The sequence below is a fragment of the Chiloscyllium punctatum genome, chromosome 11 (assembly GCF_047496795.1).
Source record: "Chiloscyllium punctatum isolate Juve2018m chromosome 11, sChiPun1.3, whole genome shotgun sequence".
Classification (NCBI taxonomy): Eukaryota; Metazoa; Chordata; class Chondrichthyes; order Orectolobiformes; family Hemiscylliidae; genus Chiloscyllium; species Chiloscyllium punctatum.
Genome location: NC_092749.1, coordinates 52146071 through 52169705, shown reverse-complemented (window position 1 = coordinate 52169705; position 23635 = coordinate 52146071). Strand labels below are relative to the sequence as shown.

General features: G+C 39.8%; 1 protein-coding gene and 1 long non-coding RNA gene across 5 annotated transcripts in view; one reads left to right on the top strand and one right to left on the bottom strand.

The window, feature by feature from the left end:
* The window catches only part of prox1a (prospero homeobox 1a), a 140213-nt gene that overhangs the window by 108434 nt on the left and 8144 nt on the right, over nt 1–23635 (top strand). The window lies entirely within an intron of this gene.
* The window catches only part of LOC140482982 (uncharacterized), a 92306-nt gene continuing 91492 nt past the window's right edge, over nt 22822–23635 (bottom strand). For both annotated transcript variants that reach the window (XR_011961840.1, XR_011961841.1), the window contains one exon: nt 22822–23538. This is a non-coding gene — a long non-coding RNA (uncharacterized lncRNA). The remainder of the gene's footprint in view (nt 23539–23635) is intronic.

Sequence of the window (23635 nt, the reverse complement as noted above, 5' to 3'; positions counted from 1 at the left end):
TCAACCCATTTTGAAACCATCTTTATCTAACTGAGAAACCTGAAATCTGTTTGACAAAGTGACACTAGAGCCAGCTTATCTTGGAACAGAGTTGTATTTCACATAGGTCATTGATTCTGTGAAATTAATGTTTACATGTTGGTCTGTTTTTGTAAGCAAGTTTTGCTTTGAGATTGTATATATCAGTTTTAGAAACATGGCCTAAGACTAAAGGGACTGCGTTTTCATTTGTGGTTTTTGTCTTTTTTTTTAATCAAACCTATTTATATGGTTAAATTAAATGCTGTCTTTGTTTTATTGGCAAATCAAGTTGCCTGTAAAAGTCTAAAATGTCTTACCAGTCGGAACAGACCATCTCTCTTCATCTTTCTGTTGCAAAAAATAGCAAATCATATATCCAAGACTCTTAACCAATAACAAACCTCTTTGCAATGTTCCTCTTTTGGGTCCTTGCATATTTTCCTTGACATCACATACAGTGACAGAATAGGATTGTAGAATTGTTACAACACAGAAGGGGGCTATTTGCCCCATCAAGTCTATGTTGGCTGTATCCCACCCCTTCCCCGTAGCTGTACAAAATCTTTTCACTTCAGATGTCCAATTTCATTTTGAACACTGTGATTCAACTTGTTTCCACCACCCTCATCGGCAAGGTATTTATATTATTGAGTCTTTGTTTGCATTTTTACCATAGATGCATTTTTGACCTTTTTATATCTGAAGATTGGTCATGTAAGTGAGCCCTACTCTCTATAAAGTTGCATAATTTTAATGCCATGCTTATTAAACTTAATTTTAGGCTTGACTGTCTCATGAACCTGTTGGGCAAAAAGTGGTGCCAGCCAATAAATGGCAAAACTGAAATACTTACACATTTTATGATAGATGTTAGATTATCATAATGTTTCAACAAAGAAAATGAAAGTTAAAAACAAAATACCCTGAATGCTGGTGATCCGAATTATAAAACAGAAGAGCTGGAGAAACACTGATCTGACAGCACCTGTGGAAAGAGAAACAGAGTTAACTTTGAGTTTAATGACTCTTCATAATTGATAGGCTGTAGATAAAAAGGGGAATAGGAGCAAGTGGAACAGTTGTGAATGGTTCCTCCGAGAAAAAGGCAAAGTGTGTTCAAAGTTTGGTAGAAGATTTGTAGCTCGGGTGCTCGTTGTTGTGGTTCTGTTCGCCGAGCTGGGAATTTGTCTATGCAAGACAAATTCCCAGCTCGGCGAACAGAACCACAACAGGCAAAGTGTGTACTAATGGTAGCAAAGAGATCTAGATAGAGCCAAGGTTTTACAGAGTGGTCACCTAGTCTACATTTAGTCTCAACAATTTGGAGAAGCTTCTATTGTGAGCAGGGAATGTGATGGACTAGATTGAAAACATTGAAGTAAATCACCGGAATGTGTTTTGGGGCTTTGGACAGTGGAGGGGGATGTAAAGGCACAAATGTTACAACTGCAGTTGTATGGGAAGATGTCATGACAGGTTGAAGTGGTTTTGGGAGTGATGGAGGAATGGAACAGGATATTGCAGAGAGAACAGTTCCTGCAGAATACTGAAAAGGAGGGAGAATAAGAATTTTATGGTGACGTCCTGCTGGGGATGACCAAAATCATGGCAGAAGAAAGATTTAGTAAACCTTTTTTATACTTTGTACTATTCCAAATTTTCATAAAGTCACTTCTTTTGTACAAAACTTGCATTATGTCTCTTATTGTAAAGAGAAAGTTCTGAAGTGCTTCACAGAACATTAGAAACAATTAACTTGGAGCTTAAGGTGGAAATGTTTGGAGAGATATGGAAAGATTTGGTTGAATACATAATTCTTATCGGGGTCTTGAAGGAGAAGAGTTAAACATCCTAAAGAAGTTGATCGAGGGAGATCCAGGGCATAGATCCAGGGCATAGAGCCCAGCCACCTGTAATTTTAGGTGCTGATGGTCGAGGTGCTGATGGTCAGACATAGAGATGAGGAGACAATCAAATTGTCAGATGGAAGTCTGAATTTTCATTACCAAGATGGCAGCAGGAAACTTGAAAATTCCCAGTTTCAGGCACTTGCCTCCAGAGAATGTACCAACAGTGATAAGATCTATGTTGCTGGGGTTTTGTGCAGGCTGCAAAAAGAACCACTGTGGTACTATGGCACACATGCTCCCAGAAACACACTCATACACGCACACTCCATGCCACCTCAACCGTACGTAATGAGGATTGACTGAGTGCCTAGAACTCCATTACTCTGTAAGAACACCTGGGTCCCAGTAAAAACCCTGCTTGATTATCAGCTGAGGCTCTCATCTTTGTCAATTGTCCAATGTTTATTTTATGCAGTGTTGAAATTTCAGATGCTTGTAGTTTCTGCCTTTTCATACTTTAAAGAGTCTGGATGATTGGCAGTTATTGCCTTGTAGTAAATTAACTTTGCTCTCCAAAATTGTGGAAAGTAATGAAATAATGAAACTTTCTCTTAACCTTTTTCTTTAATATATACTAATGTCACTATGTGGTTCATTGGTTCTATAAAGTGGTATCATACATAGTTGTGATCAGCCTGCCTTCTTAAAAGCACTTCTGAAAATTGGAAAGCCAATGGATGAGCTCCCAAGTTATCCTCATTCAGCAAAAACCAAGGCCAATGAATTTTAATGTGGTTGTAGGGTTGGCGATGATTATTAAGTGATCAGAAAGGTCAAGACCATTAAAGATTTAATGAGAGTATTAAATTGCAGTATTGGTGGGGTGAGATGACAAATGCTACAATTTAATAGCGAGACTGTGGGCTCAGCCAATGACTTAAAAGTCAGGTGTGAGCCTGTTGCCATCACCTTTGGAAGCCACAACTGAGTTTCATGTGGTTTAGGCATTTTGTAATCTGTAGTTGTGGCCTGTGTTCCTCTGGGCAGGTATTTTGGCCTCCAAGAGCTGCCAGGGATCAGAGGGCTGGCAGTTCTTCACTACTGAAGTTAGTGGTTTGTAGGCCCTTTTCAGGCCCAATCATGGAGGTGCAGATTTAAAGTGGGTTTGTCAGGCCTAGACAATTAGGTAGGCCCCGTTGAAGGTGGTAGGGGCAAAGCAGTCTGAGACAGGGATAGCAGTGGTGGCTCTTTCTGCTTTTGTGAGGGGGGGTGGGTGCTTGTACAAGGTGCAGAAGCAGGTAGCCAACCCCACCTTTTTTACTTGGAACCTCCCTGTTCCCCCCCCCCAAATCCCATGTGGTAAAATAGCACTGGTGTCATAAAAAGAGTCCTTAGATAGCTGGTAATTAAATGGCACTAGAGGTGGGTAGGCATCTGGCACACTACAGCCCTCTGCTTTCTGCTCCATTTTACTCCATTCCCCAGACTGAATCAGAACAAATTCTCTTTTTCACACCAACACCCAACTGCCTTGTCCACAGCATCCAATGGGAGGAAAGCAACTCTTATCTTTCATTAAAATACATTTGGAAATCTAATTTTCATTTAGGCATAAAAGCGACTTTTTCCCTGTTAAAGTGAAAGTAATTGTTTCTGGCTAATGAAAGATGCACTTATTTTTTAGAGGTACAGACCAAATGCTATGGGCTGGTTCAGAATTTTTTTTTGTTATCTCATGGAATACTGGGCAAGCTACACACTGAGTGACATTCTGAAGCTGCTGACCTGAGAAGTGATTTGATGCAACATTATGCAAACAGATTTCTCCTAGGAGTCTAACAAGTCCTCTGATAACACAGGGGAAATGGAGGGGTCACGAGAAATGATGAAAATATAGTTCCTGTTACCAACGGTTGTTATCAGAATTTGTGTGGAACCTGAGTCCATGTCATCAAGTTGAAGTACATAGATGAAAATCATGAATGGTCCAATGGGTGGTCCATTGTTGAAGAAATTTGATTAGGATAAGGATAAAACATTCGGAGGAATAGGTGACCTGTCCTTACTAATGCTGCAACAGGTATAGGGCAGAAGTGGCAACATCTTTTGGGTCTGCATTAGAGTCATAGAGATGTACAGCATGGAAATGGACCCTTCGGTCCAACCCATCCATGCCGACCAGATATCCCAACCCAATCTAGTCCCACTTGCCAGCACCTGGCCCATATCCCTCCAAACCCTTCCTATTCATATACCCATCCAAATGTCTCTTAAATGTTGCAATTGTACCAGCCTCCACCACATCCTCTGGCAGCTCATTCCATACACATACCACTCCCTGCATAAAAATGTTGCCCCTTAGGTCTCTTTTATATCTTTCCCCTCTCACCCTAAACCTATGCCCTCTAGTTCTGGACTCCGAGACCCCAGGGAAAGGACGTTGCCTATTTATCCTATCCATGCCCCTCATAATTCTGTAAACCTCTATAAGGTCACCCCTCAGCCTCTGACGTTGCAGGGAAAACAGCCCCAACCTGTTCAGCCTCTCCCTGTAGCTCAGATCCTCCAGCCCTGGCAACATCCTTGTAAATCTTTTCTGAACCCTTTCAAGTTTCACAACATCCTTCCGATAGGAAGGAGACCAGAATTGCACACAATATTCCAACAGTGGCCTAACCAATGTCCTGTACAGCCACAACATGACCTCCCAACTCCTGTACTCAATACTCTGACCAATAAAGGAAAGCATACCAAATGCCGCTTTCACTATCCTATCTACCTGCGACTCCACTTTCAAGGAGCTATGAACCTGCACTCCAAGGTCTCTTTGTTCAGCAACACTCCCTAGGACCTTACCATTAAGTGTATAAGTCCTGCTAAGATTTGCTTTCCCAAAATGCAGCACCTCACATTTATCTGAATTAAACTCCTTCTGGCACTTCTCAGCCCGTTGGCCCATCTGGTCAAGATCCTGTTGTAACCTAAGGTAACCCTCTTCGCTGTCCACTACACCTCCAATTTTGGTGTCATCTGCAAACTTGCTAACTATACCTCTTATGCTCGCATCCAAATCATTTATGTAAATGACAAAAAGTAGAGGGCCCAGCACCGATCCATGTGGCACTCCACTGGTCACAGGTCTCCAATCTGAGAAACAAGCCTCCAGTCTGAGAAATAACCCTCCACCATCACCCTCTGTCTTCTACCTTTCAACCAGTTCTGTATCCAAACAACTAGTTCTCCTTGTATTCCATGATATCTAACCTTGCTAATCAGTTTCCCATGGGGAACCTTGTCGAACGCCTTACTGAAGTCCATATAGATCACATCTACTACTCGGCCCTAATCAATCTTCTTTGTTATTTCTTCAAAAAACTCAATCAAGTTTGTGAGACATGATTTCCCACGCACAACCCCATGTTTACTATCCCGAATCAGTCCTTGCCTTTCCAAATAAATGTACATCCTGTCCCTCGGGATTCCCTCCAACAACTTGCCCACCACCGAGGTCAGGCTCACCGGTCTATAGTTCACTGGCTTGTCTTTACTGCCCTTCTTAAATAGTGGCACCACATTTGCCAACCTTCAGTCTTCCAGCACCTCACCTGTGACTATCGATGATACAAATGTCTCAGCAAGAGGCCCAGCAATCATTTCTCCAGCTTCCCACAGAGTTCTCAGGTACACCTGATCAGGTCCTGGGGATTTATCCACCTTTAACCATTTCAAGACATCCAGCACTTTCTCCTCTGTAATCTGGAAATTTTGCAAGATGTCACCATCTATTTCCCTACAGTCTATGTCTTCCATATCCTTTTCCACAGGAAATACTGATGCAAAACATTTATTTAGTATCTCCCCCATTTTCTGTGGCTCCGCACAAAGGCCGCCTTGCTGATCTTTGAGGGGCCCTATTCTCTCCCTAGTTACCCTTTTGTCCTTGTATTTGTAAAAACCCTTTGGATTCTCCTTAATTCTATTTGCCAAAGCTATCTCATTACCCCGTTTTGCCCTCCTGATTTCCCTCTTACGTATACTCCTACTTTCTTTATACTCTTCTTAGGATTCACTCGATCTATCCTGTCTATAACTGACATATGCTTCCTTCTTTTTCTTAACCAAACCTTCAATTTCTTTAGTCATCCAGCATTCCCTATACCTACCAGCCCTCCCTCTCACCCTGACAGGAATATACTTTCTCTGGATTCTTGTTATTGCATTTCTGAAGGTTTCCCATTTTCCAGCCATCCATTTACCTGCGAACATCTGCCTCCAATCAGCTTTCCAAAGTTCTTGCCTAATACCATCAAAATTGGCCTTTCTCCAAATTAGAACTTCAACTTTTAGATCTGGTCTATCCTTTTCCATCACTATTTTAGAATGAATAGAATTATGGTCGCTGGCCCCAAAGTGCTCCCCCACTGACACCTCAGTCACCTGCCCTGCCTTATTTCCCAAGAGTCGGTCAAGTTTTGCACCTTCTCTAGTAGGTACATCCACATACTGAATTAGAAAATTGTTCTGTACGTACTTAAGAAATTCCTCTTCATCTAAACCTTTAACACTATGACAGTCCCAGTCGATGTTTGGAAAGTTAAAATCCCCTACCATAACTATCCTATTATTCTTACAGATAACTGAGATCTCCTTACAAGTTTGTTTCTCAATTTCCCTCTAACTATTGGGGGGGGTCTATAATACAATCCCAATAAGGTGATCATCCCTTTCTTATTTCTCAGTTCCACCCAAATATCTTCTCTGGATGTATTTCCGGGAATATCCTCCCTCAGCACAGCTGTAATGCTATCCCTTATCAAAAATGCCACTCCCCCTCCTCTCTTGCCTCTCTTCCTATCCTTCCTGTATATTTGTATCCTGGAACATTAAGCTGCCAGTCCTGCCCATCCCTGAGCCATGTTTCCGTAATTGCTGTGATATCCCAGTCCCATGTTCCTAACCATGCCCTGAGTTCATCTGCCTTCCCTGTTAGGCCCCTTGCATTGAAATAAATGTAGTTTAATTTATTAGCCCTACCTTGTCCCTGCCGGCTATGACTGTTTGACTCACTTCTGTTCTCAGCTGTACCCGTCTCCGATCGATCTCTTTCCTCACTATCTCCCTGGGTCTCCCCCACCCCCCACCTTACTAGTTTAAATCCTCCCACACAGTTCTAGCAAATTTCCCTGCCAGTATATTAGTCCCCTTCCAATTTAGGTGCAATCCATCCTTCTTGTACAGGTCACTTCTACCCCAAAAGAGATTCCAATGATCCAAAAATGTAAATCCTTCTTCCATACACCAGCTCCTCAGCAATGCATTCATCTGCTCTATCCTCCTATTCCTGCCCTCACTAGCTCGTAGCACTGAGAGTAATCCAGATATTGCTACCCTTGAAGACCTCCTTTTTAAATTTCTGCCTAACTCTGTAATCTTCAGAGTCTCAACCTTTTACCTTCCAATGTCATTGGTTCCAATGTGGACAATGACCTCCTGCTGGCCCCTCTCCCCCGTGAGAACATTCTGCACCCTCTCTGAGACATCCTTGATCCTGGCACCAGGGAAACAACACACACCATTCTGCTTTTTCTCTGCCGACCATAGAAACATCTGTCTGTACCTCTGACTACAGAATCCCCTAACACAATTGATCTCTTGCAAGCTGACACCACCCCTCATTGCATTAGAGCCAGTCTCAATGCCACAATCTTGGCTGTTTGTGCTACGTTCCCCTGAGAATCCATCACCACCTACATTTTCCAAAACAGCATACCTGTTTGAAATGGCTATATCCACAATAGACTCCTGCTGTAGGTGCCGACCCCTCTCAATCACATACTGTTGCTGTTGCAAATTCCTCATCGCTTCTATCCGTCTCTCCAACCGATCCACTTGATCTGATAAGATTTGCATCCAACAGCATTTATGGCAGATATAATCCACAGTAATCCTTAAACTCTCTTTAAACTCCCATGTCTGCCAAGAAGTACATATCACTGCAAAGGCCATTTTTGCTCCTTCACAATCTACAGACCCAGAAAATAACACCGTCTTATTCCTCTACAACCACTGCCCCAGGTTAAATTAATAGCTATGGCTTATATTTTAAGTTTAATCAAGAGACTTACCTCCAAAAACATATAATCAAGAAAGAATCCACTATACTCACTACTGCAGCCTTTCTCTTGGACAGACTTAAAACAACAATTAACTTATCTGATTCTGTGCTGTGAACTTTGCCCAATAGTTCCTCCAAGATTAGTTGTTACTACTGTGATGGTGTGGAGGTTGCAGAGAATTAAGAGTAGGCTATTAAGCCTCTCTGCCATTTAATACAGTGATGGTTGATCTCATCTCAGCCTGAGCTCCACTTTCCTGCCCATTCCTTGTGACCATTTAACCTGTTGCTAATTCTAACTCTATCTCCTCCTTAAATTTATTTAGTATTGCAGTATCCACTGCACTCTGGGGTAGTGTGTTCCACAGATTCACAACACTTAGAGAAGTCATTTCTCCTCCTCTCTTTTAAATCTGTCACCCTTTAGCCTAAACTATGACCTCTTGCTTTTTATATCACCCCACAAAGAGAAACATGTGCTCTGTGTCAATCCTCTAGAATCTTTTATGTGTACCTCCCATTAGACCTCCACTCATTCTAAACTGTAGTGAGTGTAGTTCTAAACTGCTCAATCACTCCTCATAAAACTGGCCTTTCATCTCTGAAATTAATCTAGTGAACCTTCTCTAAACTGCCTCCAATCCCCCTTCTCAGGTAAGGGGACCAGAACTGCACATAGTAGTCCAGATGCAGTCTCACTGATGCCTTCTACAGTTGCAACAACACTTCCTACTTTTGTACTCCATTCTTTAGCAATAAATGCCAAAATTCCATTTGTCCTCCTTATCACCTGCTGTACCTGCATATCAGCTTTATGCTTTTCATGTACAAGGACACATTTTAAAGTTTCTCTCCATTTCGATCAATTGCCTCTTATTTTTTGGACCAAAATTGATAACCTGACACTTTGCCATGATAAACTCATCTGTCAAATTTTGGCTCATTCACCTAACCTATCCATATCTATTTTTTAGTTTTTTTATTTCTTCTTTATAATTTACTTTCCCGCCTAATTGTCTACAGTACTTTAGATCCCTGCAACAAGGTTATTAATATAGATTGTAAAGAGTTGAAACACAAAGACTGAACTCTGGCAGCCCACCAGTTATAGCTCACCAATGAGAAAAAGAATATGTATCCTGTCTCTCAGCTTTCTGTCGTTTAGCCAATCGTCTACCCGTATTACCCCTAACACCATGTGATTCTACCTTCTGTATTAACCTTTTGTATGACACCTTATCAAATACCTCCTGGAAATCCTGATACATTACATCTACAGGACCCCCATAATCCACTCTCTTCGTTACATCTTTGAAGAACTGTAGCAAATTACAGAGAGTAGTCACTGCAGCAATTTGTTAGGCAGGGGAACCTGTACTTCAGACATTTTATTGCACATGCCCAAGCTGTAAAGTGCTCCATCTGGGACATTTGTAGCAGTCTTTACCTCTCATCTAGTCTTTGAGCTGGCAAGCAATCAATGTGTTACCCCGATCCCTACCCCTGCAAGCCACTTCTAGCTGAATGACTCACCATATGCCAATCCCAGTAAAATACTTAACCTCAAAGTGTGTCACAGAGCCTGCTCGTTAGTGCCGTGCTGTTGTTCACTTTCCTTGACCTGGGTTTATAGTGGCTTGGAAGGTGACAGTTCTTGGGTGTTTAAAAGTAGGGATTCAGAAGTTAAGAGTTAAGGTGAGAGAAAGATTTGGGATGGAAAATGAGTGATATTATCAATACCTTAATCATCAGATAGCAAGATAAAGATGGGCTTCAAGCAGAGAAGGGCATAAGATAGGAACACTGAAGATGAAAATGCATTCTGTTTCAAGTTCGACATTATGGCCCCCACATTGCAAGTGGTTTCATATTTAGGAGAGCCATCTCCTCTATATGTTTCAGTCAATGCAGAAATTCTTTGTCCCGACTCAATCCACTCTGTACCAATTATTTTACCTTTTTCTTGCAAAGTAGTGTCACTAATTGTGTAGGGCTTGGGTGTACTGCCGTCGTTAAATAAGTGGAAGGAGTAAGAGAGAAGTGTGAGATTGGCAACTTAGATATGAATGCTGAAGGCAAGAAAGTGCTCTTTCCTGAGGGTGAATGATGAGATTTTGTTACATTTTAAGCAGCATTTGAAACTCTTGTAGAGATGGGTAGGAGGTGTGAGTTGAATTTGCTGATGCTGAACATCGACATTAGAGCTGTTGTGGCGCTACATTGAGTGTTCAAGTCCAGATTCGGAGTTGTTCTTCTGTTTAGCTTCTTCCCTTCAGAAGGAGGTTTTGAGAGCTCCTGATTCCTTGCAACTCTTTGAAATCTCTGTTCCTGCCAACGTCTGCCAGTAGAGACTTGGTGCTGCATCAGTAGTTATGGATGCCTCTGTCTAATCTGATGTTTTCATTAATTTATGCTCAACACAACTTCTAAGATTAGAATCTACTGCCTGGCAATCTTCAGATATTGCCTGGTAATGCACAATCTGAGGTTCAACTTCAGAATGTAACCAGCACCTCAATATACTCATTAAGGTGCAACCTTTAAGACTAGCATGCTGATCGAACATTGTGTTGTGATCTGCATTGAATGTTGCTGGTCCCTCCTGTTGAACTTAGTGGTCACAGGCAGCTTGGAGGTGCAAACTAGGCAAGCAGGAGACTGGAAGAACACAGCAAGCCAGGCAGCATCAGGAGGTGGAGAAGTGAACATTTCATGTGTAACCCTTCTTCAGGATTGGGGTTGGGTGAAAGGAGAGCTGCAGATAAAGGGGGGTTCTGGAAGGGTTTTGGGTGTGGGAAGGGGTGGGGTGATAAGGTAGGGATAGGTGAACACAGGTAGAGGGTACGACCTGATTGGTCAATGGGAGGAATGAATCCAATTGGTAGCTAGAAGGAACGGTCGGAAAGGAGGAATGGAAAGGAGGGGGAGGGGCTGGGAAGGGAGTCAGGGAATGGGAAGGGAGGTTATTTGAAATTGGAGAGCTCAGTTTTAAGTCCTTCGATCTGTAGGCTGCCCAGGCAGAAGGTAAGACATTGTTTTCCAAGGTAGTCAAATATGAGGCTGGAAGAACACAGCAAGCTAGGCAGGATCAGGAGGTGGAGAAGTCAATGTTTTGGATATAACCAGCATTGTGGGATCTGTCAACCATACACTACTATCATGAAAGGAATACTTCGCCTGAAACATGTTCAGTGTGTCAGATAGTAGGATGACTGTAAGGTGAAAAGGGCAATTAGACAGGAACATACTGTCATCTGCAAAGACCCACAAAGCACCTAAAAAAGGAAAAAAGAACCATCTATTTTCAAATGTAATACTACTTCAAATTCAAATAAAAATATTTTGTACAGTGATACTATCATACATCTAGTTTCTTGATGTGAGTGCTTTGAGATTATAAGCAAGTAAAATCAGAGAGAAAGTTATCTCTTGCCTCTCTTGGCATGTCCGAAAAGATACTGGAAACCTGGTAGTTATTCTAATCTATCATCTGACTCTTGAATTCATAACATTTCTAAAAATGATTATTATGCAATAGGAAACCAGTATTAATAAACTCAAACTAGATGTTATTTGTTGGGTTAACTGCATTTCCAAGTCTATTAGTGAAAAGTTGAGCCGTTGATTCCTTTTATTTTCTAGATACATGCACGTTTTGTTTATTATTGCCTAACTCATGACATGTACTTGGCTCAATTGCTTACTGGTATTCTGCCAGAGTGAATCATTACTTACAGTTCAAACTCCATGGTTCCATCTGAAGGTCTGAGTAAAGTTTTTCTTTGTGTAACTTGCAGGGGTCGCATGCCCTAGTTTGGCACTGATAGACTCCTCATCTTCAATAATATGAATATATTAGGGGCGCTGGTTATAATCTGCAGTTGACCCTCAAATCCTACATCATGAGATAAGATCTTGATGACAGCTAGACAGTAGATTCTGTGTCAGATATTGTTTTCGGCATGAACTCATGCGGAAAGATTTGACCAAAGTTTTATTCAGAGAATAGTATTCTAATAGGATTTTCTTTGAAGATATATAATCATGTAAAGAAATGAAAATCTCTGGTTTTGTTGAATATCAAAATAATCCTGTCATTTGCTTTGCAAATATAACTTTTTGGATAAATAAAGCATAGTAGTGGTTTTAATCCATTTTCTAATTATCTCTATTCTGGTTGTTTACAATTGTTTAAAATGTAGCTGCACTTAATACTTTAGGATTGTGGCTATTTATAATATTCCTTGCTAAAAGCTTAATTATTGAACTCAACAAGATTTTAAACAAGGCGAAGTGGGGGAGAAAGCTGATTGATTTATCCAATCACTGTGGAAAATAATTGTCTGACAAGGGTTCCTTACTAAATGACAAAAAGTTTGCAAGTGTTTTGTTATTTGAATGAAATGTAGTGCTTGTGATTTTAGACTATGATTTATTTTGATGAAAATAGTTCCACAATCATTTATTTTATTTAAAATTCATGTTCAGGCAGACGGACATGTTTTGATCTGTACTAATCAGAAGCATTGCATCTTTTCCACTTACAGCTGTGTCCTTTCCAACACCAATGTTTTAAGTGAATAGAATTATAAAAACCTATATTTTGAAAATTGCTCCCCATTGTATAGATCAATATACATATTTTTTCTATGATCATACCATTCTGATTATTAAAATGTAGCACTAAATCTGAAATATGAGGCTGTACAACTCTTCCCAAACTCAGCAGGAGCGCGACTCACTAAGAAGTGGTGAGTTTGCAGGGTATTAGTACTGCATGTGTTTATTTAGCAGTAGGTGCTCATGCAGCATCTCAATCTATTTGTACAGTGTGTATTGATCATATTTATAACTTGCACTAAAAAGTCTGATTCTCTGAATGAACCTTTCACTAAGGAGTAGTTAGCATTTGTGTCAAACTGACACTACAAATTATGTTCCCTGCATCATGTAACTTGCTTGGACACAATGTATGTGTAACAACTTAGATTGTGGTTGTGGGTCAAATAATTTGGACCCTTTGTTCAGCTTAGGATCTTTTGATAATTCCCACAAATCTGTATTTAAACAGCATTGCCATATATTTGAAGTGGTGAAAATTAAGGGTGTTATGCTAAAGTTTATGGGTTCATACCATGCAATAAATCTATTTTAAGGATGTGAATGGGAAGGTATTAAGGCCTGCAAGGGGAATCTTTTTCTCTTTGAATATGTTTATTCCACTAACAGCATTTTAACTGTTCTGAATTGCCTTTTTCCAAATTAATCATGTAATCTTGTAATATTAATCACTAATCACCAATTAGTCTAATGATCACTTTTATTGTTTAATAGTTTCTTTGGTCTCTTAACTCAACCATTACATTTTCCAATTGATGCTGTAAGGTCTTATCCATTCCTTTGAAACAATTGACCAAACGAGAATGTTTCCACTCAGAACTACAATTAGCAATATGTATATGTCTAGTTCTTGCCTAATGGGATCACCCCTCCACCAAGAGATATTAAGAATTGATTATCGTATGCAAAGTGGCCACGCCAAGCTGTTAGCCTACTCAAGGGGTCAAGACCTGCATTTCTAATCGACTGGCTAATGAGGGAAAATTTTAAAACCTGGTATTAGTGTGCTATGCTTCCCAATTCTACTTGAAAATAAGAAAATTGTATATCGTGTTTGCTCACTTCATTGAAAACCTCTTAAATGCAGTGGAACAGTTTCAATCCTTCAAAATGAGTTGCTGCTTATCCACTTGATTCTGTTTTTCAGCACTTTCTCAAGGCCGCTGACAATTTTCTTTATATTTAAATTTCATTTTTCAGACAAATGCTGTTTAGTCGTAAACTTTTCAATCTTCAGAAATATCTCGCATAATAATGTAGTTGCACGAACCGTCCACAATCAAACTGTGTAATATAGGTAAAATGTCCTCCGCTCTTTAGACGTGAATTGACTCTCTGCAGAGCAGAACAAGTCCCCAGCTTATGTCATTGCTATCAGGAGATGCAACTCTCCTTGATCAATATTTGCTTAACAAACAGCAGGGAACGGAGAGTTTGTTCAGAGAAGTCATGTGCATGCAAGGGTGAATGAATGTTCGGTGAAGTACTTTGATTATTTGCCTCCCGCTGTTTTTTTTTGCCCCCTCTTGTGTTGTCCTTTGTTCCTAACCAGGGGGACATGCATCTACCAAATTCCCCAAACAAAATAACAATTGGAATGTCTGCAGAATAAAGTGCTGATGACAAATAAGCGTCATCCTGGTTCCTTTTATTAGAATCAGCAATTCCTAGAACATAACACACTCCACCTCCTCAGCATCAGGTGGCAGCAGTCAATCAAGTTGCCGTCTTGTCAGTACAAAAGAGCGCGTAGTTTGTGCCAAAGAATCACCTCATTTCTGAGTTGCTTTGCCTTCAGGGGTCATTTGTTTGATCTTCTGACTGTCCCCAGACTCGGCAGCACATAATAAAAGCCTGACATAGCAGCCTGCCTGCCTTCTGTGTCCTGCGGATACTCATCATAAGTGTCAGGACATACCAAGGTTAGCGGTCATTGAAACAGTGCTTGTTTGCCTGCCTTCACAAAACACTCGCGAGTGAACTGATGTCAGTAGTATCAGAGGGGAGAATTTTACAAAGGTGAAAGAGAAGAGAGTCAGGCTTTTGCTATTTCACAAAAAAATACTGATTTGCAAAATCTTTCCAAAAGTCAAATTAAGCATACACACAAAGGTTTGTTAAGGCAATTGTTTCAAAAAAAAAGTTCAATTCCTGTCATTTAATTCCTTAAATGCTTAGAACATGCTGCAGTGGTACCGTTTCATTTTTTGACTGTAAAAGGGCACTTACTATTATAAGAAGATAACAGTAGGGAGGGCAAGGAGAAAAGGGTTATTGGTATTTTGGATTCTCTTGACTCTTCGCCTTGGAGAGAGGGTTATTCTTGTCACTGCCTTTTGTCTACATCTGCTGACTGCTTGCCTGCAGCCAGCAGCATGCTTTAACTGCTCAGTCACCTCCTAACATCACATGCATCAGCTGTTGTTCTTTTGTTAGAGGTTTTGTGCGTCTAATCCACTGTGACCATACTGCTGCACAGTAAATCAAATGTAGATTGTTCCTGAGATGACTTCCTCATAAATATTTTAGACAACCTTTACTGCCTTTATTCTTAAAAATTGAAAAACAGATTAAACTTAAATGTTTGTCTGCTGAGTGTGTAGATGATCTCTGGATATTTCCTGCTGCTAATTGCAATTTAGAGTGTGCAAGGACATTATATTAACCCTTTGATGACTCAAATTCTTTTATGCAAATCTTAACATTTGCACTATTTAACCTTGACTTCTCAGGAATGAAATAAAGCTGTGAAACCTCTTTCAATATAATTTAAATTTGTGAAAGCTGTTTTAGTGCACAGACTCTTTCAGAATTCTTACTTACTGCTCATTTAATTCAAATAGTTTAGATTTAAAATAATGTACATAGTAATTCTGAGTGCATTAATATCTTTAAAAAATAACAGATTTTAAATTGAATTTGTAGCAACCTTGAACGAAAATTGAATCCTTGTGTGTTTAAACTGATATCATGTAGACATGTGGATCACCTAGATAATTCCTGCAATATACTTAACCCAGTCCCATGAAGGAAATTTGGAGTTTGATTACATTTCCATTACTGGTATAAGACCCAAAGCAAGAACTGGGCTAAAACCTTTATTAGGTAGATGCGACTAATTGATTCTGCAAATTATATTAAGTCTCTGGAAAGTTGTTATATAGACAGTTAACAGGAGCATTGGTGAAAAATGATAAACTCTGCAGTATCTATTGAAGCCGCTCTGTAGTACTGTGGCACAGAAGTTTTCTGCAACAAATTAGGATTCAAAAGTGGACTTCACACAACACTAAAACATGCTGGTGCCACAAATCACACCTGTTGCACATCTGATTGGGTTAACAGAATGGGGTAAGGTGACATAATTTCTCCCTTTATTTCTAAAATATTGAACTCCATCTTCTGCTCAGCATCAGAACCCCGTCTTTCCAGTGCTGACCAAACAAAGAAGTTACCAATTTATCTTTCTCCAATTTTTGTGGCCAGTGTCCTAATGAAGGATTCTTCAAAACTCCTTCAATGTAAGAATCCTCAAAGTAAGCTGCAGAGAGGATCGGCATGGGAGCCATGCCACCTTTGGCATATTATGGGAACAGTTTAAAAGTCCCAAACTTTGTCTGTGTGAGTGTCAGTGGATAAGGAGTTAGGAGGGCAGGTAGACAGGATGGAAAAGGGTGACAGGGAATAGGTAGGTAGGGGATATATGGAAAGGGTGCTATCTGGGCAAGGTGATGGGGGTAGGGTGGGGAGGTTGAGTCAAGTCAGGGATTTAGTGGCTCAAGAAGGTAAAGTGGGAGGTGAGTGGATTTATGTGGAGAGCTAAGATCTGATTGGTTGTGGTAGAGGGGGAGTGTTTTGGGTGATCAGTGTGGAGTCCAGAGAATCTAGGTCCTTATTGTGCATATAAAGGATATGTTTTATCACCAGAGTGAGTTCACCACATAATTAAGCTTGATATCTTGTAAACTGGACTTTAACCTTTTACTTGACTTATTTGTTGATGAGGAGTAGCCCATAGCTAGTTATCATGCATCCTGTTTGTCATGTATTGAGCTGTGAAAATAAATTGTATGTCATTTTAAATGGGAAGTTGATCAGTGTACAGTTTGCGTAACTGCTGACATCACTGAGCTTTCTCCCCCATTGTACCATCTGTTATCATTTGTAATGGAATCTCCATGAGATCAAAATATTCTGTGAAGATGACATTGCCACATGTGGTATAACTTTTTGTTAGGCATGTTAAATATGATCATCATAAAAATGTCAGGAGTAGATTTTCTCTTCTGCTCATTGTGAAAGTAAATATGTTATTAGTTCTGCTTTGAATTTAATTCTAAAAGTGTTCGGAATTATTTTGACAGATTTCCATTTGATATTGCTAATGGTATGGCGTGCATTGAGTTGACTTTAAAGTTAGGGAATATGTCGTTGAGAAGAAGATTCAGTTGACCAGAACACTTAACTCTGCTTTCTGTTCACAGCTGATGTCAGATCTGCTGAGCTTTTCCAGCAATTTCTGATTTTGTTTCTGATTTCCAGTATCCTCAGTTCTTTGTGTTTTTTTAGGGAATACTTCATGCAGCTAAAATAGAAGTATCCTAAAATGGAACCAGCTCACTCAACCGCCTTTCTTTTCTCTATATTTTTAGCTCTGTCTCATTTGAAACACACCCTGCACAGGTTGATTGCATAAACTCCTAATGTTGCCATTAGCAGTGTCTTTAGCTGATCCATCAACTTACCCTGTCACTTGATCTTTGACATCAACTTTCCTGATTGTAACAGCCCTAATGACAATCCTTAACTCCTGAATAACATGCTGATACTGTGCAGATTTTCTCTTCATGATCAATTTCTGTAACTTGTCATGCTTGCTCTAGGGATACTCAGTCAATATTCTTTTTATTAAACCAATTTTCAGTGCATGTTTTTGACACCTTCTTTGAGAGTTTCATTTCAATTTTTTGGCATCCTGAATAAATATTTCAAAACTCAAAACGCTAGCATCTTCCTAAAGTAAAAGGGATACTTCAAGAATTTTTTTTAACTAGGCCAATATTGCCTGGAGTTCTGAAGAATGAGAGATGGTTTCATTGGAACTTGTAAAAGTTTTGAGGGTTTGATGGGTGGATGCTGGTAACATGTTTCCACTGGTTGGGGATTTGAATCTCTGGATCACATTGTCAGAATGAAAGGTGAACAATTTAGGAGATTTTTTTGATTATGTACCTAGTAGGATTGATAAAGGGAATGCTCTGTTGGATGCGGTGTATTTATTTTACTGAAACCTTTCAATAAGATCCTATGTAAGAGCTTGGTAAACAAAATTAGAGCAGATGGGATTGGGGGAAAATGCTGATGTGGATTAAGAACTGGTTAATGGACAGAAAGCAGTTACTGGCAGACGATATAAATGAGTGTAACGATCAGTGCTACGGCCCCAGCTACTTGCAAACTATATCAATGATCTGGGTAATAGGATACAGATTTGATATTTCCAAGGGTGCATGTACTCAAAGCATGGTGGGAAGTTGGAGTTATGAGGAGAATGCAGACACTCCAAGTAAATTTGGAGAAACTAATTGAGAGTATAAAAACATGACCGATGTATTACAATGTGGAGAAATGTAAGGCTATCCACTTTGGTCAGAATAACTGAAATATTGAGTATTTCCTAAATGGTAAAAGAGTGAGAAGCATTAAGCTGCAAAGAGACTCTGGTGTACTTGTTCATGAGTCACTGAAAGTTAACATGCACTTGCAACAACCAGTTAAAAAAGCAAATAGAATGCTGGGTTTTTATTACAAGAGGATTTGAATGTGGGAGCAAAGAAGCCTTCCTGAAATATTTACCATCTTGATGACTGATGCTTAGTGTCGTGGGCAGCTTTTGGTCATCTTATCCAAAGAAGATACACTTGCCATAGAGGGAGTGCAATGAAGGTGTTCTGAACTAATTCCTGGGATCCAGGAATCAACTAATGAAAAGATATTTAAATAGGCTGGGCCTATATTCTCTTTTTTTTTAGAAGATCAAAAGTTGATCTTTTTAAAACATCTAAAATTCCTCGGCAGAATAAATGCAGGAAGGATGTTTTGCCTTATTTTCAGTTGTGCACAGAAACTAATCTGCTGTCCCTACCTTGTCACCTCAACTGTATTAGGTTTTCGACAGCATGTTATCCCAGTCAGTAGGTTTAGTAACCAGCTCAATTGACCTTTAATTATCTGTTTGAAAATAGCAGGCAGGCTGCTGATTTCAGTGCCCACCCACTTGACATGGTATAGACAAAGTAGGTGGCAAGGCTGTGGGATGGAAATTCCTTATGTTTTTATGTGCCCTCACCTCCCAAGCTGAAAATACGTCTAGCGGGAAGGCCATAAAATCCATTTAGTTGAGTATGTTCAAATTAACAGGGTTTTAAGAATTAAGGAATAAAGAGGTGCTGTGGAAAGATGGAGTTGAACGAGAAGAGCCAAGGAGCCTACTTCCGATGCTGTTTCCTGTGGTCTTAGGATATTTTATTAATCCTGGAAGCTTCTCTACAAAAGAGTTGTAATCTTGATAAGCAGCTTTTTATTTCTTGAACAGCTGACTTTTTTTGTAAATAGCTATCAGGACCTAGTTAATGATAGTGACTTTACCATAATGAAATCTCCTGAGGGTCTTCACGTGGTCATTATCAAACAAGGTATGACACTGGGGCAGCACAATGGCTCAGTGGTTAGCACTGCTGCCTCACAGCAAGAGAGGCCTCATATTATCATTTTAAGTCTGGTACGACTTTTCTTCAGAACTGAATTCTTTGTGCGCATTGGAATAGCCTGGTCTAATGATAACAGGCACAAATTATGTCTTAAGCAGCTGATCAGCTGAGACAAGGTAAAGTCAAGCAATGTTAGTAAGGTGGAAACAGACTGGTTTTAGTAATGGCATGAATGAGGTCAGATGCTCATCTCCAGATTGAATGTGAGACCAAGTTTGCAAACTGATTTAATTTCAGACTGTTGATAAAGAGATAAATATATTTGTTAGCTAGGAAACACAGTATGGAGCAGGAGGTGCAAAGTGAATGGTTGCACCACTCCCAACATTTAGTTGGAGTTAATTTCTGCTCATTCAGAATCAGATGTCAGATAAGCATTCTGATAATTTAGGAATAGTGGAGAGGCAGAGACTGGTAGTGGTGCGGCAGAACTGGGTGTTATTGCGTACCTATGAAAACCAACACTGCACTTTAAGAGGATGTCGCCAAGGGGCAGCACGTAAATGAGATTTAGATAGGAGCCAAGGATAACCAGCGTTAATGGTGCAGGAAGAGAAGCCATTGTAAACGAGTCCTGGCTGTGATTAAATATGAGTGGAAAACATGAGACCAATCCCACCCAGTTCAATGACAGGACTGTGATTCAACCATATCAAAGTCAAGGAGGCAACATTTACTTTTGTCAAGGTCTCATTCGTGGAAATCTTGCTTTAGTAAGAAGTTGTTCTTTGATCATGTCACATAAGTAGACAGTTATGTGTAAAGATTTGGAAGCAAGTAGAACCATGAAATGATGGACTTTATGATCAAGATTTTGGCTTTTGTGTTAACCAGCAAGAATAACAATAACTTGTTTTTATTTAACATGTTTAATATAATATTGCATCCAAAGATGCTTTACAGAGGCATTATAGCATAAAATGTATTGCAACCAAATAAGATATTAGGGCAGGTAGCCCAACAATTGTTCAAAAGGTCTAAGGAGGAAAGAGACCTTGAAACTTAGACAGCTAAAGGAATAGCCTCAAAATCAGAGATGCTCCATTAGAGGTGTACAGAAGTCTCATAAGATTGTAGGACTATAAGACATTGCTGTGAAGGATTTGAAAGCAAAGATGAAGATTTTAAAATCAAAGTCTTGTTTAACCAGGTGTGTAAATAAGGACAAGATGATGAGTGGAAGATATTTGCTGAAAGGTAGGCCACAGGCAGCAGGTATAGAAAAGTATCAGCAGCAAAATAGCTGAAGCAGGAGCTGATTACAAAGGTTGATATAATGATGGTGTGATTCTGTGATTTGATAGTTAATCTAAGTGGTAATGTTCCCACTCTAAGGGTCCATGTCTGGCGCTTGACATGCTGATGCCGTTTACAGCTTTGATTTCTGATTCCATAAGTCACTGCTGCATGCTGAGCTCTGAGATCTATGCAGAAATGCAAAAAATTAGCAGGAACACTACTAGGTGTTAAATACCTGATTTAGTCTCAGGTTGTTGTCAATGAGCAGGATCAGGTAATGAGTAAGCAGAGTTTGTAGTAGGAACTGAAGACAGTGACATCAGTCTTCCCAGATAATTGGAGGACATTTTTGTTAATCCAGCATTGGAAATTGGCCAAAGCAATAGGGCAACATTGAGATCGTGAAAGGGTCAAGTGAGTGTGGAGGCCACCAACATACATATAAAAATTATCATGTTATCAGATAATGTCACTGAGGGACAGCATATAAATGAGAAATAGGATAGTTTCTGGAAGGGACACTAGAGATAACTATGCAAGAATGGGGGAGAAACCATTGATAGGAATTCTACTTGGAATTGATAGAGAAGCATGGAATCAAGCTGTCCCATCCACTGAACAACAGGTAGACGATTTAGACAACAGGGGAGGGGATTTGGACAAGGATCAGTCTACAATTTATCTGCCACTAAAATAACGGGAGGAAATCTTGAGTCAACAAGTGTGCAAACAGAAAGCTCTGGCTTCTGTTCCATGTCTTAATACTATGGATCTGTAAGTAACTCTTTTATTCTGCCCGTATTGGATGCACACTGCTGGCAATCTGAAGGAGTGGTGAAGCAATTTCTCTGTACCAATTATCTGCCTATGGTACAGGGTTACAATATCTCCGATGTACAAGGACCAGCTTTGGTGATTGTTACCAATGTTTCCCCGTTCCATATTAGAAAATAACACTGTCATTCAACATTGCTTTGTAACTCAATAAGGATTGGAAGTGTTCTCATTAAGAATTTGCTTATGTGATGACTCATGTCATCCCACTCTATAGCATCACATTAGTAATCCAATTAATTGCACTCTATATGTATATAATAAATAATTTGTTAACTTATTACTTTATCTTTTGTCAGGAATCGAAACAGGGATCTTGCGTGCATTTATATATCTATGCTTATGTATGTATCGAGCATAACATTGTGTTATTGTAGGTACTTTTTACTAATCAGGTAATCCAAAGAATTGGGCAGCACAGTGGCTAGCACTGCTGCCTTACAGCGCCAGGGACCCATGCTTGATTCTAGCTTTGGGTGACTGTGTGGAGTTTGCACATTCTCCTCTTGTCTGCATGGGTTTCCTCCAGGTGCTCCAATTTCCTCCCACAATCTAAAGATGTGCAGTTTAGGTGAATTAGCCATGCCAAATTGCCCATATAATTCAAGGATGTGTAGGTTAGGTGCATTAGTCAGGGAAAATGTAAAGTACTAGTAGAGGAATGGGTCTGGGTGGGATACTCTTCGGCAGGTTGGTATGGGCTTGTTGGGCCAAATGGCCTGTTTCCACACTGTAGGGATTCTATGAAATCAGCAAACAACTAATGATCATTTTAAAATACTATAAATTAGAATTAACACATGACATTGTAAGGTGCAATGTCCAACATTCTAAAAATCTATCGCTCCAAGCACTTGGAAAATTCCATCTATCATTTCAAAATGTAAGGACTAATTCAGTCTTGAGATAAGAAAAGCAGGATACCAGTTTTAGAACTGATACAAATGAGGTAGAGAAGGCTTGGAGTAAAGCAAATCTTGTACCACCTTCACTCATTTGTGTCCTGGGATCAATTGTCAATCCTCTGGCTTTGTCCTACTGGCTTACCAGCAGAGCTACTGTCCCCAGTGATTCTGAATGCCCGTGGAGAACACTAGCCTCTGTGATTAGATTCCAGGGACAGGATATCCCCACAAACCCCAGTCATGTAGGAAATTGGAAACTGATTAGTTAAATGACACGACTGTACACAGCATCCCCTTCTGTAGTGGTGTGGCATTCCCAATATTTTTTGCAAACTTTGGGAGACCGGGGGGGGGGGGTTGAAATTCATATCACTGAAAGAAAATTCAATTCATTGATTTTGAAAAAGCTGATACTTTATTGTCATTATTAACAAATCACTTTGCATTACTTGGAAAGTATTGTCTGAGTGAATATTGCAACTGAAAGGCTTGAAGACTAACTCTGGTGAATGGCTGCAATATCCGAATAATATCATTATGGTCAGCAGTGATGAGATGGTATACATAGCTGATCTTGATGAAGACTGAGCAAAAAGACCTAGCAATCTCTGTGGCTTTCTCTCCCAACATTAGTTTCAGTCTGGTGCCAGGCCGGGGGGACTGCCAAACGCCCAGCAACATTGATGTAATCTAGTAGTGTAAGCAGCCAATCACAATGAAACATCTTCACAGACCGCAAAACAGGAAACAAAACATGCTGCTTATCCTTCATTTTTAATATAGAGAGAACAAATACTCAATTGGAATAAACCTACAAGAAGCTAAAATTTTAGAATTTTTTTTAAAGTAATAAACTTGATGTTTTAGAAAAAATAAAAAATGTGACATTACACCAATATAAAATTAGCTGTCCAGGACTAGAGTGATTTTTCACCAGTTGCTTTGACAGATAAATGTTCGGCCACAAGATAAAGAAAAGTAGCGGGTAATGTTAAAGGAATGGATGGCGGCATTGCCTTTGTGCGCACTCACTTATCCAGAAGGCACTTGATTCTGTTCTCCTCAGTGGCTGAAATTGCTTGATGACAGAACAAGGGTCTTTTTGGTTCTGTGTAATATTGTTTGCTCCCCATATGAGGATTCAGCTTGTACTTGAGGTTAGCTTTCAGGAAGGAAAAGATATTCTGAAAGATAGAAATTAATGGATCTTTAAAATGCAATTATATTTCAATAACAACGGATAACTTATTGGGGAAAATTTAACTTATATTATAGCTCTAG